This window comes from Ursus arctos, unplaced genomic scaffold, assembly GCF_023065955.2.
Source record: "Ursus arctos isolate Adak ecotype North America unplaced genomic scaffold, UrsArc2.0 scaffold_8, whole genome shotgun sequence".
In the NCBI taxonomy this organism is placed as follows: Eukaryota; Metazoa; Chordata; class Mammalia; order Carnivora; family Ursidae; genus Ursus; species Ursus arctos.
The window spans coordinates 79939248-79957152 of NW_026623100.1; the positions used below are offsets into that span (position 1 = coordinate 79939248).

Consider the following 17905-nt stretch of genomic DNA (forward strand, 5'->3'; position numbering starts at 1 on the left):
TGCTTGTTGTCCCATGTCATGTGGAGGAATGGTGTCGTGGAGGGACTATTCAGTAAATGCTTCCTGAGAGGTCTGCTTGTGTTAAGACAGAGCAGGAGCTCAGAGTCCCTGGCCCCCAGCAGCTCCTAGGCAGGCACACTAGTCTTGCCCCCCAGCCAGAGCCTGGGAGAGCTCCAGGTGCCTTGCTAGATGTTTGCCAGTGGCATGGAGTGTGTGTGCATATCTTCCCAGGTTGGGGTGGGGGCAGGAGTAGATGGAGGAGTCTTGAGAGATTGACAGAGGTTTGCGGGGGAGGGGAAGACATTCTACCTGCCAGACCTTGGAGGACGAAGGCCCAGAGACCTGGCACAGCTGGGCCCAGGTAACTTAGGCAAACCTGCTACCCCATGAACTACACGGTTACTCTGTAACTTTGGCTCATCTACTTAGCCTTCTGAGTTTTGGTTTCCTCATCTGTAAATGGGAGATAATACCCATCTCTGGAAAAGTAGGTGAACTATAAACAAGGCATGAAAACATCTCCTGTTTTGCCCAGATCTTGTAAAATATATCTGGAGCAAAGGCCTCCTGAGGGAATTTGGTGGTTCCATGTCTCAACTCTGTTCCTTGCTGCATTCTGTTCTAGGTTGGAAAGGGAATTCTGGAAGCTGCTCTTTTCCCTTTGGGGGCAAAATAAGCTCCATGTGATTTCACTCTGTACAGACCCCTTCTTTCAATAATTTGAAAACAAACAGAAGAACTGGAGTCAGGAAGTAGAGAATGCAGACTTATCGCAGGCCAGCAGAAGGGACACTATGAAACCTTGGGCATCTACAACCCACATTTTGTCTTTTTGTTCACATGCATCTGGCCCCATGCCCTGGACTCAACTAGCAGCCCACAGCTGCTGCAAACTGATTTATCCTCTGATGATCGTTGGGGCTGCTGCCTGTAACGTAAGAGAGAGAGAGAGACACTGCTTTTCAGGCTGTGTTTGAAAGACACAATGAAATTTTCTTAGCTCCTTTCTGTTCTTTTTGCCATCTGACATTTTGGGGTACTGAGTATGGTTAGCAACTATTGATTTTTCAAGTAGGTATTATTTTGAGATGTACATGTTTAGAGGGGTACTGGGGATGAGGTTACAAGATTTCCATAAAACACCCCAAGACACCTGCCATGCTGGACTGCTAAGGTCATTGCTTTCTTTTGAAAAGGCCATTATAAATTCCTTTCTGTTGTTCTTATTCCTTACCCCTTTAAGACATGGTGAACGAGGGGGTGTCTGGGTGGCTTTGTTGGTTGGGTGTCCGACTCTTGATTTCAGTTTAGGTCATGATCTCAGGGTCATGGGATCGAGCCTCATGTTGGGCTCTGCACTCATCAGGGAGTCTGCTTATCCCTTTTCCTCTATTCTTCCCCCTGCTCGCATGTACTCTCTCTCTAAAATAAATAATAAAATCTTAAAAAGAAAAAAAAAAAAAAGACGTGTTGAACCAGAAGTGAGGATAAATCTGCCCTGATCTAACTGATCTTATCCCATACCCAGTTCAGAAACTGGTCAGCAGGACTTGGAACTGAGCCAGGACATGGAAGTGCCTCTAGCCAGGGGGTCACTGTGGGAGGTCACCATGTGCTGCTCAGCCCCAGTGCACAGCCGTCCAGGAAAGAGCCCAAATGGGGCATGAGGAAGAGGAAAGTGGGAGTAGTGCAGGACTTGGAATCCAATAGACCTGGTTTGAGCTCCCTTTCCATCACTTTCTAGCTCTTGAGTGAGCCATTTCATGCTTTTGAGTCTTGGGTACTTCGTTTACACAATGAGCACAGTACAAGCCACCTTGTAAGAGCATTGTGGGCATTAAGTTAGATGGGGTAATATCTGGAAGACCTCCCTGACAGTAGCACATGGGATCTGCTCACGTGGCACCGAGCACTGTGATTAGTTTTTATCTGGGTGGGAATGGGGTAGCTGGAGCGGCCAGAGCCTGTCTGGGAGGGGACATGATTTTGTAGGAATCATCTCCCTCCTCTTGCCCCCTGCCCCTTGGGAGGGTGCTTTCCATGTACTTGCCAGCTCCACCTGCAATTCCAAGTTCAAGATTCCATTGTCAGGGGCTTCTAGAGCCTTCTGATGAGACTCATCGGGTCTAACTTACTCTGAGACTGTTTATCTGCACGCTGTAGCTAAATTGCTTGTGAGAGCAATTTGTAACATCACCACAAAAGAGAGGTTACATCAATAAAGAACAGGATAGAAAGGGATTGTCTGCAAGGGATGAGATGCTGTAAATTTGAAAGCCACCTCGCACCGCCTGTGTTAACGTCTCCCGGCCTTGGGGATTTGAGTACCACCTATAAGACCTGGTGCCCTGTGGCCCAGGAGTCACCTCAGTGTGTCCTTTGTCCCACATGGAGTTCCCCCTGCCTGCCAGCCCGGGTTAGAAAGTAGCACTAGAAATCTCGTCACCCATACTGTGCATTGCCAACAGCACATTTCCAATTAAGAGCGTAAGTTTGTGGGTATGAATCATGCACTTTGTATAAATTCTGCTATGTGATGATTTATTTTCTTGACACCAAATAAATTACACACAGTGAACTTGGCCTACATTTATACTACCTCGTCTATGGATCCTTGGTTAACATAAAGGGAATTGATTAGCATGACAACTAATTTAGTGGGTGATGAGGACCCTATAATTTGGACCCCGTAGGCAAATTATTTTAAAGAAGTGAAGAGTCAAAATAGCTTTTATGAACCAAAAGGTTTTATAATTCCTAAAGGTTTTTCCAGATTTAGAAACTCACCTAACATGTGCAGTACAAAGCTTAACCTCCCCAATGGAAACAAGGCCCCCAGCCAGTCCACATTTGAAAATCTGAAAGAGGCGCTGATTAGACACAGCCCTCAGTGACCTACTTGCCAGGACCTACTTCTCTTCTGTCTGCACTAAGTACAAAGAAGGAAGATTTTAAAGCAGAGTTTGATTTTCTGAAATTAACTTTGTTGTAATAACCTAAGCTACGACTGGCCCATTTTTAAAACTACTTTTAATACCAATATCCCTTTAAAAAGAAGCCGTGTTACAACCTGGTAACTTGTACCGTGTACCTGGGACCTGATGCTAGTTGCTGACAATTGACTTGCCTTCCCTTTCTTCCTGGAACAAGTGCTATTAGATTAGAGGTCTTACAATCACAGACCTAGAAGCAAACCACCCCCCCACCCAATCCTTAAACATGAAGATGGATGAACTAAGCCCAGAGAGAGTTAGCATCTTGTTCCATGACACACAGGACAATTACATATGGTTGCAAACACATGGAGAACACGGTGTCCCTGAAGACATTACAGTTGGTTCTCCTCCCTTGCCCCCAACCCACTATGTTTTTAATGTGCAAAGCAGCTAGTCTGTGGACCGGCATCTTGACATCATCTAGGAGCCTGTTGTAAATTCCGAATCTCAGGCTCCAGCCCAATTGGCCACTTCTGTGAAACTGGAAAAGAAAAAAAAACAAAACAGTGAAACTAACTCCTAATTTGTATCCTATTAAATTCTGTGAAAGGTTGCCCTTGATTTCATCTTTCTTTATCTCCACACAATTAGCTGAACCTACCCTCACCCAACACACATGTATATTTTTGCATCCATCTTGCAAAACTTTTTTTTTTTAAAGATTTATTTATTTATTTTGAGAGAGAGAGAGAGAGAGAGAGGCAGGGGAGGGGCAGAGGGAGAAGGAGAGAGAGAATCTGAGCAGACTCTGAGCTGAGTGCTGAGCCCAGTGCAGGGCTCGATCCCATGACCCCGAGATCATGACCTGAGTGGAAACCAAGAGTTGGACGCTCAACTGACTGTACCACCAGGCACCCCCCATCTTGTCAAACTCCTCAAATACCCCCTCCGACTCCTCAAAACTCCACCTCTTGCTCCCTGCCACCAGGCTACCTGTCTTCGATGTCCCTCCTCACTGACATCAGAGTGACTTATGAAACCTAGCCTGGTCATGTCCCTTTCTTAACTTAAATTCTCCATCGATTCTGTTGTGGACTGAATTGTGTCCTATGTTGAGGCCCTAACCCCCAGTGTGATGGAATATGGGGGTAGGCCCTTTGGGATGTGATAAGTTTTAGCTGGGGTTATAAGAGTGGAGCCCTGTGATGGGATTAGTGCCCTTATGAGATGAGAGGTCTTTCTCTCCAACTTGTGAGGACACAGTAAGAAGGTGACTGTTGCCAATCTAGGAAGAAGACTCCCACCAGAAACTGACCATGCTGGCATCTTGATCTTAGACTTCCAGTCTCTAGAACTGTGAGAAATAAATGTCTATTGTTTAAACCACCCATTCTGTAATATTCTTTTATGGCAGCCCGAGCAGACTGAGGTTCCCTTTTGTCCAAAAGGGAAAGTGCACACTCCTTAAAATGACATGAGGGTCAAATATGATTTGGGTACCTTAGTGCCCAGTAGATGGTTTCTGATTGTGTGAATGAATTGAGCAGTGTCATTTGTCTAGAAATGGATCCAAAGCTGGAGGTGGTGATGGAGGAGGGAGAGCCTGTTCTGAGAGCCAAACAAAGGGTATTGGATTCCATGCTGTTTCTTGTCTGTGCTGGTTAATTGGGCCCCAGGTGTCAAACATTATTCCGGGTGTGCCTGCGAGGGTGTTTCTGGATGGGATTAACATTTGTATCTGTAGCCTAAGTAAAGCAGATTGCTCTCCCAGGGTAGGGTAATCGTCTAATCACTGAAGACTGGGAGTAGAAACAAAAGGCTAACTGGGAACTCCTGCCTGACTTTGGGAACTGGGACTTTAGTCTTCTCTGACCTTTGCACTTGAACTGAAGTATTGGCTCTTCTTGGCTCTTCAGTCTGGTAGCCTTCAGACTGGAATTACACAGTGGGCTCTCCTGGTTCTCAGACCTTCGGACTGGGAATTGAACTACATCATGACTGTCCTGGGTCTCCAGCTTGCCGACTGCAGGTCTAGGGACTTGTCAGCCTTCATGATCGGGTAAGCCAGTTCCTTAGGATAAATCTCTCTTCTCTTTTTCTCTCTCTCTACGTATGTTTGTATACATGTGTACATGTGCACATATACAAACACGCGCACACACACACACACACACACACACACTCCATATTGGTTCTGTTTCTTAGGAGAACCCTGATGAATGGTGTCTGTAAGAGAGCAGAGCCAGGGCAGTAGACTGCAGTCATGGGACAGCCTTTTCTTCTCTTCCTCTTAGCCCAGCTGGAGAGAGTGCTTCAGCATCTCTGTTCCCAAGAGAAAAAAAAGTCAAACAATCAGGTTGGGAGTAGAATGTGGCCTCCCCCAGGGACTAGCTGGTGCTGTGCAAGGCACATCTTTGTTCCTGCTCAGATGTTAAGAGTGCTCAGAGCATGTGCAACAGTGTTACCAGGTAGACCCTGAGGCCTGGCCACTGCTCTCCCCTCCCTCAGGCCCTCCAAGCTTTACTGAGGCTAATGGTGGGTGGCAGTGTGGCTCAGGGCCCTGCATGCTTTCACTCCTGAGTGGCAGCTGCAGAATGTTCTGAGGTTTTATTCCTTCGTCTACTCTTACTCCAATCCAGACTTTAGAGGTGATAGAAAATGAGTTGCTGCAAAATCTAAACAGAAGTTAGTAATTCCTTAAACAATTTTACATTTAGCTCCGCTAGTTTCTTTACTATTTAGGTTATAGTAAAATCTTATTAGTGGAATAATGGAGACCAGGGGAAGGTCCAGGTTTTGTGTCCTGGAGCATATAGTACAGGTTTTTGGTTCTCTTTAAGAAAAAGAATAAGAATTACAAATAAAAATGAAAGTGAACATTGACTTAGAATGAGAAAACAAATTTTAAGAAGCTGAGAGGTATCACAGATACCACAAAATCTAGAAAAATAGCATGATATTTTCACTAATTAACTGCTTGACACTTCTCCGTAATACTTTTATTCCTATATTTTTGGCTGCATATCCTGTGCATGCTTCTTCATTGGGCAGTGATTTATAATACTTTTGTAGAGAGAGGAGAAGAGTAATTCAGTCTTCTCATGACTGAGAAATTATTTAAAATTTAATTATCAATAGTTGGGATTCATAGAATATACAACTCCACATACAGATGTCCTTGCTATTTGTACTAAAGCTACAGACTTGTACCTCACATACATGGGTATTCAGAAAGCGTATATTTTGTTGGATTTTCATAAACAAATTCCTGGTGCATTTATAATTGCATAGGCTGCATTATGGATTGAATTCTTATTGGAGACAATTTCCATTTCCACTGGACATTGATGGAACTGTGTCCTCTGCAACTTTACACGAATAATGGCTAGAAGAATTTTTCACTCATTGGCTTCTGGTTCTCTACAAACCTTCTTCTGGCTCCATGACTCACATATTTCCAGTGCCAAGTGCTGTAAGCCACATTTATATAGCCATGTGATCTCTCGCTCTGGACTTTCATGTCCCTGTGCCATAGGAGTTGGCACACTGGGCAGTAGGAATATTGCAAACCGTTCCTACACTGGAACAGACAACAGTAACTTAACTATACGTGAAAGGGATAGAATCATATAAATATACCCCAGGAGATCCAAACTAAGTGTATTCTCACTAAACTTCTAATCCAAAACACAAAAACGCACAAAAGTCATGCCATTAGAATCTGAGAGAAATAGATGGGAGGAGCTGGGAGTACAAAGAGCAAGTGGTCTTAACTGCAGTTAAAATGTCTTTGGCAAGTTTTTCAAAACTATCCATTTTTCAACCATATGGTATGTTGTAAGGTCCCCTCTCAAGAAACCTATGGAAGACAAAGGTCTTACAACTTTAGCTTCTTGGGATATCTGCCTCTTATATAGACACTTCAAAAACTGCTGTATAGAAAACTTAGGTTGAGGTCGTGTTTGCTCAGAAGTTTTCCTTACGACAGAGTTAATATTGCAGAGAAATATGTAAATTGCCTGGGCAAAACAAACTTCTGAAGTTCTTTCAGAAGTCCTGTTTGCATACCATTAACTGATATTCTGATTGCAACTTGCTCTCAACCATTCTTTGGAGCAAGCCCCCCCAAAATTTCTTCATTTACCTAAAAATGAATGTGAACACATACATGAAATGAAGGTTTATTTAAATAGAAACATAAAATGTTGATATTGGAATGTCCCCTTTCACAGCTTTTTAGCATTGTACTGTAAATTCTTGGTAATTCAATAAAACAAAAAAGTAAATAAAAGGTATACAGATTGGGAAGGAAGACATAGACTGTCTGTGTTCACAGATGACATGATTGTCTATGTAGAAAGTCTGAAAGGATCTACCAAAAAACTCCTGGAACAACTAAGCGATTATACCAAAGTTGCAGGATAGAAGGTCAATATATAAAAGTCAGTTGCTTTCCTATATACACACAGTGAACATGAAATTTGAAATTAAAAACACGGTATCAGTTACACACCCTCAAAAATGAAATACTTAGGTACAAATCTAACAAAATATGTATAAGACCTATATGAGGAAAACTAAAAACTCTATTGAATGAAATCAAAGAACAATGAAATAAATGGAGAGATAATCCATGTTCATGAATAGGAAGACTCAATATTGTCAAGATATCAGTTCTTCCCAACTTGATCTATAGATTCAATGTAATCCTAATAAAAATTTTAGCAAGTTATTTTATGGGATTGTAAACTGAATCTAAAGTTTATATGGAGAAGCAAAAAACCCAGAATAGCAAACACAGTATTGAAGAATAGAGTCAGAGGACTGGTTCTACCCAACATCAAGACTTACTGTAAAGCTACAGTCATCAAGATAGGATGATATTGACAAAGAATAGACAAATAGATCAATGGAACAGAATAGAGAGTCCAGCAATAGACGCATAAGTAAATATAGTCAAGTGTTCTTTGACAGTGGAGCAAAGAGAATACAATGGAACAAAGATAATCGCTTCAACAAATGGTGCTGAAACAACTGGACATCTGCATGCAAAAAAGAAAAAAGAATCTCAGCAAAACCTTATACCCTTCACAAAAATTAACTCGAAATAGATCATAGACCTAGTATTAAAGGCAAAACTACAAAAATCCTAGGAGATAGTTATGTAGGTGAGAATCTAGATAGTCTTGTGTATGGTGTTGCTTTTTTAGATGCAACACCAAAGGCACAGTCCATGAAAGAAATGATTGATAAGCTGGATTTCATTAAAATTTAAAATTTCTACTCTGCAAAAAGTAGTATCAAGAGAATTAGAAGACAAGCCACAGACTGGTTTGTGAGGAAGAAGTATTTGCTAAGGTCACATCTGATAAAGGACTATTATTCAAAAGATACAAAGAACACTTAAAACTCAATAGTAAGAAAACAAATGTCATGTTTTAAAAATGGGCTAAAGACCTGAACAGACACTTCACCGATGAAGACATATGGGTGGCAAGTAAGTACATGGAAAGATGTTCTGTATCTTATGTCATCAAGGAAATGCAAATTAAAACAGCAATAAGATAGTACTACACAACTGTTAGAATGGCCAAAATCCAGATCACTGACAACACTAAATTCTGCTGGGGATGTGGAACAAGAGGAACTCTCACTCATTGCTGGGGAGACTGGAAAATGGTACAGCCGTTTTGGAAGACGATATGACGGTTTCTCACAAAACTAAACATACTCTTATCATATGATCCAGCATTCATACTCCTTGGTATTTAGCTAATGGAGTTGAAAACTTATGTTTACACAAAAACCTTTATTTGGATGTTTATAGGGTGGTTGCCTTGTAGAGAGTACCTGTTTTATATCAGGATGTACTTAATATTTAGGAAAGTAGAAATGATACTTAAATACAGAAGCACAACAACTTTTTAATTTGGAAGAATCCCTAGAAGTTTTAGATCAGTTTTGGAGATGCAGGGTAAGAAGCCAAATTATGGTGTCTCCCATAGCTTTATCTGTGTTACATGATACAGAACTCACTAATCTGTGTTCCTATGTTGACAATACAGGCAAGTTGAAATGAAACTCTGTGAAGCCACTGTTGGAGTGTAGAGCAAAATCAAAGGAAAATCATGTGGTTATTTAAAAATGTAAACTGTGTTGAGAAATAATTTATTTCTGACTAGGTTCTATTAAGGAGCTCAAACTTGATTAATTCTCGGTCTAGATAAGCATTTACCTTTAGCAGTTACATGCCACTATTACAGTGATTGTTTTATAAAAGCTAATAAACACTATCTGGAGTTAATATTTGCTCCTGGGGAAAGTATGCCAAGAGCTTAGAATATGTTTACGGGAGATTTTGCTTGCTAGGTTTGCGTACAAAGTTTGAAACACCAAAATCCTTTTAGCATCATTAATCAAAAAAAAAAAAAAAAATTAGCACACAAACAGTTGTACCCAATAAAGCTGAAATCTGATATAGAAATAGGCAAAACTTTAGGATTTTGTATTATCAGCCAAATACTGTCCATCCCTAATGAATTCCAGTCAGCTAACTCTGCCTTTGAGTTAGTCTCTGAAGTGACCTCTGCTTAAATCTCTCCTGTGTGCCTTTGTATATGTCATAAGTAATGTCTTATCTCTTGCTAATTTAAAGATTAGATGAACATTATGCTAGACTGTGGCCTGTTGGTTTAACCTACCCATGCCAGAATTAACAATGGGATGTTGGCTAATATCCTCAACATGGAAGAAAAAGAAACCTATTCATGACTTCTGTATCTGGTTAAATGTCGAGATTAATAATTTGTTTTAATAGAGTTTTCTTTGACTTAAACTCCTGATAGGCATATGTGACTATGTTGGAATTTCAGAAAATGTGTTAGGTATCCTCATATCCTCTTCATTAGTCCAGGGATCCAGGAAAAACTAATACTTTATTATACTGGTATCATAATGAAGATACAGTATCCTTCTTAAATTCACATATGATTAGCCTTTATATCAAAAGAATAAACATGACCATGATCCATGGTCCCAGGTTTGCTACCATAATTCTGTTTATCTATAGACTGTAGGCTCAGTCAATGAGGAACAAGTGGTTGAGTGAGGGTGGGTAAGTCGTCACAGGAGCTACCATCTGGGTCTTTGAATCCTTTGACTCTATACAAACTTTATTGTCTCCTGAATCTCTTGGACCTCCTTGTTTATTGAGAACCTTAGGTAAGATTTCTTGTGGGTAATGAGTAGGGAGTTAGATCTAAAATTTCTTCTCCAATTCTCCAATTTGGTATGTGCTTAAAACATTTTTCTTAGGGTGAAAGAAAATAAAAAGATGTCTTATGTGCTAGGCTATATGTGTGTATGTATCTATTCTGAGAAGGTAGGAGGGGATGCTTTGTAAAGTACTAAAGAATGAGTATTTATTCCCTGGAGTATAAGAACTCTTAAGAGGCTGGGTTTAATTTATTTGGTTTTTAAGGAGGGATAGGTATTTTAGTTGTTATAGAGCCCTGTGGAAGGGAGAGTTTAGGATAGCAGATAAGAATGTAAGCTCTTTCTTAGGCAAGTCGCTTAATTTTACTCTGTTTTCTCATTATCAAAATGGGTCACTTATGCATTTAAATGAGTAAATGCATGAAAGTGCTTAGAGCTACACCAAGTGGCTACCACCAAGGGGAGAGGCTACATTGAGCGGCTAGAGGAGATGGTACTGCCAATAATGCATTTCCAGCTCAGGGAGATTCGGAAGGCCGTGGGGGCTGAGAACCACAGGAAAGTATAGACATCAATGATGTTTGACACTTTATTTTTTTTTAATTTTTTTAGCTTTTATTTATTTGACAGAGAGAGAGACAGCCAGCGAGAGAGGAAACACAAGCAGGGGGAGTGGGAGAGGAAGAAGCAGGCTCCCAGTGGAGCAGGGAGTCTGATGCAGGGCTCGATTCCAGGACCCTGGGATCACGCCCCGAGCCACCCAGGTGCCCCTGATGATTGACACTTCAAATGAATTATTTGTCTGCTTTAATAATATAAATTAGAGGAAAGTCTTTTTATGGTGACATCGCTACCTCAAAGAAGAATAACAAAAATGGAAAAATCTGGGAGTATAACACAGGGAAATTTCTCTCTGCTTAAGGCTTTGAAACTAAGGACCATGCATATTCTATACCATAGGAGTTGTGACCAAAAAATTGTTCATGACCAGTCATTATCTTTTCAACTAAGAAAGCATTTCTCTTAATCTCTCGAAGTGCAGGTTGGGGGAAATAGATAAGCAACTTTGATGTATGCATATGTGTTTGTGTAAATCGGTGTAGAGTACATCAACCTTGCCGTTTGCAAGTGGGCTATGCCTTTGGTAAACTCATAGATAAGTCTTACATACATGTATAGCGAAACTTAACTCAGCAATTAAAAACTTCCAAAGGGAGTCATTGGATATAAAAATGACATTAAAAAGTAAATTAGTAAGAATTTAAATATTATTAAAGTTTCAAAAATTCTTTGCATTTTGTTTCTATTACACTGTACCCTTGTTTACTTATTAAATAAACTTGTTTTGAAAGATTTTATTTAATTATTTGAAAGAGATGGAGAGAGAGCATGCATGGGGGGGGGGGTCAGTGGTAGAGGGAGAGAGAGAGGGAGAAGTAGACTTCCCGCTGAGCAGGGTGCCCAACTTGGGGTTCGAGCCCAGGACTCTGGGATTATGACCTGAGCCAAAGGCAGGCGCTTAGCCAACTGAAACACCAAGGCACTCCTTAAATAAACTTTTATTATGTACCATCTTCATGGCACTGTGAACATACGTAGAGATACATGGGATAATGAGTTAAACATATTCCTGTTTTATGGAACTCATAATCTAGTGGGAAAGATAAAAATTAAGCCATTATTGAGCCACTGTTGTTACTTAATTAGATTTAAACTTATTGGAAATTATTATTATTTGATTAAAAGAACTTACAAAGGAGTATGGGGTGCTGAGAGAGTATAGCAACTGGATCAGAAGTTTGGTGTGGCAAAGGGCAGGTTGGACAAGGTTTTTCAAAAATGTCTTATTTGTAAGTTCAGAAAGATAAAGAGCATGACACAAAGGAAAAACTTATGTGCAAATGACTGGAGGTGGAAAGAAGCATACAGATTTCAAGGAACTGAAAAAAAAGGCAACATGAAGAAACACAAAAAGCAAGAGAGAGAAGTCAAGTTGATGAACCATAGAGACTTCTGGTACTTGACCCCCAAATCAGTGCTTAATAAACCATAGAATAAAGAGAGAGAAACACCAATACTAGGAACTAACACACAAAAAGAAAATAATAAAAGAATGCTGACTATCATCACCATATTTAACACAGAAGTAGAAGTAGTGGCCAATGTTGTTACATAAGAAAAATAAGAGATATAAGGAAAGTAAAACTCATTATTTGTAGTTGGTATGATCGTAGAGTAAAAAAATGAAAAGGAGAATCAATAACTATTGGAACTAATAAGAAAGTTTGCAAGGATTCTGGATATAAAATCAGTAAAACCAGTACTACGGATTTTTTTTTTTTTTGAAATATTTATTTATTTGAGGGAGAAAGAGAATGAGCTGGGCGGGGAGGGGCAGAAGGAGAGGGAGAAGCAGACTCCTTGCTGATGGTGGAGTGGGAGGCACGGAGCTCAGTCTCAGGACTCTGAGGTCATGACCTGAGCTGAAGGCAGACACTTAATTGACTGAGCCACCAAGGTGCCCCAAATCAGTTCTACTTTTATTCACCAGCAAGTACCAACTGGAAAAGTTAATAAACAATACTGGCTGTTTTCACAATAGTAAATAGTAGCTGTATTCACAATGGTAAACCTACTGATGATGAATTTAAACAAGAGTATGCTAGGTATTTAATGAAGTACATAAAATATTGTCTCAATAAATAGAAAGGCATTTTGTGTAATTGATGAGACATACTTAGTTACTGGGCTTTGAAGGGCTATGTGGAGATTTAAAAACCTGTTCTCTCCTTGTCAGAAGAGCAACTGTACCATTCTTTGTAAAAGCAGGCTAGGACATATGGATGTGGCTTGTGCTGGCTTTCTGGTATATCTAAAAGTTAGTCGTTGGTATCCATCAGTACAGAGAGCTACTGAAACATTGTCAAGGGTATACGGATTAAAGACCAAGACTTTCTTCTTATTTCTTATCTGCTCAAATAGCACTTCTTTTGTGAAGCTTCTCCAAAATGTGGGGCTCCCACTTCCGTGTTCATAGTACTGTGTACACCCATCTAATCACCCTTCGCACATCATGTTTAGATTATGGGTGAATGGGTTTCTTTCTATTTTAATTAAAATTTTTTTTTATTTGAGTATAGTTGATACACAATTTTGTTAGTTTCAGGTGTACAAAATAGTGATTCAACATAGGTTATGCTGTGCTCACTGCAAGCATAGCTGCCGTCTGTCTCCATACAGTGCTATTACAATATCGTTGTAATAGACTGTATTCCCTGTGCTGTACTTTTATTCCCATGGCTTATTCATTCCACAACTGGAGGCCTGTATCTCCCATTCCCCTTCGTGTATTTTGCCCATGCTCCCAACCCCCTTCCTTCTGGCAACCATCAGTTTGTTCTCTGTGTTTATAGATCCGATTCTGCTTTTTGTTTGTTTTGTTTTTAGATTCTACATATGAGTGAAATACCATCACTAATCATCAGGGAAATGCATATCAAAACCACAATGAGACATCACTTTACACCTGTCAGAATGGCTAAAATCAAAAAGACAAGAAATAACAAGTGTTGACAAGGATGTGGAAAAAAAGGAACTTTTTTTGCACTGTTGGTGGGAATGCAAATTGGAGCAGCCACGTGGAAAACAGTATGGAGGGTCCTCAAAAAAATTCAAAATAGAACCACCCTACAATCCAGGAATCACACTGCTGACTATTTACCAAAGGAAAACAAAAACACAAATTCAAAAAGATATAAGTACTCCTAATTATTGCAGCATTATTTACAGTCACTAACATATGGAAGCAACCTAAGTGTTCACTTAAAGATGAGTGGAAAAAAGACTATGATACACACGCGCGCGCACACGCACACGCACAGGAATATTACATGGCCATAAAAAAGGTGAGATCTTGTCATTTGTGACAACGTGGATGGACTTAGAGGGTATTATACGAAGTGAAATAAGTCAGACTATTTACATTTCTTATACTATACTGTGAGCTTTTTAAGGGCAAGTACCATGTCTTTGTTCAATTTTGTATCTCTTTTTCTGAGCATAAAATCAGTGAAAAAGCAGGTGCTTAACAGTTGTTTAATTTAATTCATAGAAAAATAATTATTTTCTTTTAATTTTTCTTGCTTGGTTATAGAGTTCTGTGATTTTCTGGATATAAATTTAAAACTTTGTTTAAAAATGTTACATGAGCAACCCGTAACTTCCAGTTGTCATGTCAGAGCCATTATAGCAGTTCCAGAGGTACTGCGGACTTAGAAATCCTTAAGTCAGACCTGGCTGTTGATAGAGCCTGTGACTATCCTTTGCATACCTCAGCTGCCTCCGTGTTGCCACTGGCATGGGAGCATGTTCCGAAGAGAATGGGCTGGAATGCTTGTACAATCTGGGAAGAGTTCTTGGCTGGGTCTTCTTACATGTCCTTAGGGATTGCTGGCTTCTAAGCCTGACTGTCCTAGTCATAGATTCACTGGCATCCTATCACCTTGGGTACCTCAAATCTCCATACAGGTGAAAAGTCTCAGGTGAGAAGCAGCATAGCTCTTTGTTGTGATCAAGAAGTAAGCTGAGGATAGACTCATGTCTGCTTTGTGTGTGCAGCATTGCCCAGGGTTGCTGGCCAGGCATCAGAGCCAGAGTCCCTGCCTTGAGGGAGGTGTTGAATTGTTTCATATTCGGCAAGGGGTCACTGTTTATGTCCCTGGTGACAGAGAATCATGGGAGATCCAGCAAATAAGAGGAATCAGAGGATTTAATGTGGGGGCATATGATATTCCTAGCTGTGGTCTGACTTACGGAAGGTAGGAAACACACAAGTAAGTAGCAGGCTGTGAGGTAGAAGACTGAGAACCAGCTCACTCCCTGATCACGCTGTGACCAGGACCATGCTCCTTGACTCTAATGTGGTCATTAAGGAGCAGCTCCACGTTGTAGCCTGGAAGAGCAAATGAGATAGTACTTACGAAAATGGATGTTTTGCAACTTCAGCTGCTGTGAATGAATATTTGTATGAATCCATATAACCAAGAATAGGGGAGAAGTTCAGAATGTCGCCTGGGGTCAAGGACGAGACAGCCGATAGTTGACATTTGGGTTCTGGTCCTTGTCTTATTCCTGTGTCACTTGGCAGACAGATAGAAAACCTGCTCATTCCTCATGTTCGCCTGTCTATAGAAAAGTCGCTAAATAGAACATGCTAAGGGGGGGGGGAGCTAACGAAGGGCAGACATAGTGTCCCATGCTTCAGAGCATTGGTCTGTTCCCACTTAGGTACAAAGTGCATGACAGATGGGGAGAGTTTACTGAACAAGATGAAGAAACAGCCCCAGGGATGAGAGAAGGGACCTGCTTCAAGGAGGCCTCTAGATGGAAATCTTCTCTCGGAAATGATGAAGTGTGGCCCAGTTGTTCCCCCTCCCAGCTTGCCCCAGAGCACAACAGAGGTAGAGCAGAAATGCAAGAGAGCCCAGAGGCACGTGTTAATTCTTTGCATGCAGACTTGGCAAACACTCATTTCTGGAGTTCTGGCTCAGGCCCAGAGGAGGTAGGGGTGGGGAGGTGGAGGTCTGGACAGAGTTCTGGCTCTCCTAACTCACAGGCGGCCTCCTTCATGATGGCCTGTGTCTGCCTCCAGGACATACAAGGGCTGATGGAGATAGTTCTCCATCCTCAAATTCTGTGATTCTGCGAAGGATAAAAAAAGGTCACCTCTCTCTCTTCAGCCAGTTTCATTAGTTTTACGAATATTTCTCAATCCAGGAGACTTTAGTGGCTGGATGGGCAGAGCTGTAATTTCTTGTTACAGAGATTTTACTCTGAGAATGTCATGTCTGGTACAGTTATATAATTTGTGTGTTCTCTAGGGTCATTATTATTAATCATTTACCAGGTAATTTACATTTTCTTCCAAATATTTGAATTTCAAAATCAATTTTTAACTTCTAAATGAAGTTTCAAAATTTATCTAGTCCCCTGGATTATTTTCAAATGGGAACACTTGCCCAGTTTCTTAGACCCTAAGATTAAACCCTCAGAAAATTTGTTTAGAGTCTTTTTAGAATCACGTCTCTCTTATAGTTTCTCTTCTAAACTAGAAAAATTAGAAAGTTGTAATATTTAAAAAGTGTCTTATTGAATTTCTTCTTGCCTGTAGTTTTCTGATTATCTTTTTTGGTAACAGTTTTGTTGAGGTATCATTCACATACCCATACAGTTTGAAGTGCACAGTTAAATGATTTTTGGTATATTCACAGAGTTATGGAACCATTGCGAAAGACAATATTAGAGCATTTCTATGGGTCCAGAAAGAAGCACCTTCCCTCTAGCTAACGTTCCACGAGATATTCCATTCATGCCTCTAATTCTAAGAAATCATGAATCTACTTTTATCTCTTGATTTGCCTGTTCTGAAAATTTCATGTAAGTGGAATCATATAATATGTGGTCTTTTGTGACTGGCTTTTTTCACTTAACATGTTTTCAAGGGGCATCCCACTGCAGCATGTGGCAGTTCTCCATTTCTTTTCATGGCCTAATGCTATTTCGTTGTATGGATATGCCACATTTGTTTATTCACCAGCTGCTAGTCAGTTGGGTTGTTCTTATGTTTTGGCTGTGATAAATAATGCAACCACGAACACTTGTGTCCAGGTTTTTCAGCGAACATGTTTTCATTTCTCTTGGGTATATAACTAACAGTGGAATTGTTGGGTCAAATGGTAACTCAATGTATGATCATTAGGGGAACTACCAGACTGTAATCTAAAGGGGGCTATGCCATATTACATGCCCACCAGTCCTGTGTGAGGGTTCTGATCTCTCCCCTTCCTTACCAATACTTGTAATCTGTTTTTTTTTATTTTTATTACATCTATCCTACTGGGGTGTGAAGTGGTATATAATTGAGGTTTTGATTTGTGTTATCCTGGTGACTATGTTGTTCAATATCCTTTCATGTGCTCACTGGCCCTTTGCATCTCTTCTTCGGAGAAACTTATCTTTTAAGCATGTTCTGTTGGGATGCACATCACAGTCCCATTTGTCTTCTGTCATCTGGTTCCAGGATGGGGAAGTTGGCAAATTCAAGTCTGCAGATTTTGGGAACCATAATACACTATATTTAATGACAAATTAGTTTTATTACTCCCTGACTCCATTTTAAGAAATAAGTAATATATAACTACTTTTATGAGAAAGCATTATCCGTCATTACACATACCCAGTGCAACATGATACAATCCAGCTTTCAACTTTAATGTCTTAATTTTATATACTTGATTAGGATAATTTTAGTTTTCATAATATTGTCTTTGTATATAATGAAATACTACTGGTTCAGGACAAATCAGCTTTAAGAATAAAGATCCTTAGTTTATCTTAGAAATACTAGCAATCAAATAAGAGAATTAAAGTAAAACAAATGATCGAGATTATGTTTCTTCTGCTTCAGGGGCCACTGCTGAATTCTAAGGAACAACATTTCTATTCTTTCTCTTTGGATCTCTTACCAAGAGTTCACTGCCAACTCACCATGTGGTTTTCATACAGAGAGAGTTCATGGCAGTGCATCAGACTGAGTTCTCGTCTCTTTAGACTGAGCTCTTCTAAAAGGATGTCATTAGTCATGCCTTAAAAGCCTTTTCTAAGAGTGAAGCTTCTAGTTTGCGTCTCATTCTTGATTTAGTTCACACCTGGGAGGTGTCAGTAAATTAGCTATGAGTCCTAGACTCTCTCTCTTT

General features: G+C 40.2%; 1 long non-coding RNA gene across 1 annotated transcript in view; it reads left to right on the plus strand.

Moving 5' to 3' along the window:
• The first annotated feature begins 1946 nt into the window (after positions 1-1946).
• Positions 1947-17905, plus strand: part of LOC130543150 (uncharacterized) — a 121762-nt gene continuing 105803 nt past the window's right edge. The window contains exon 1 of the long non-coding RNA XR_008958254.1: positions 1947-4995. This is a non-coding gene — a long non-coding RNA (uncharacterized LOC130543150). The remainder of the gene's footprint in view (positions 4996-17905) is intronic.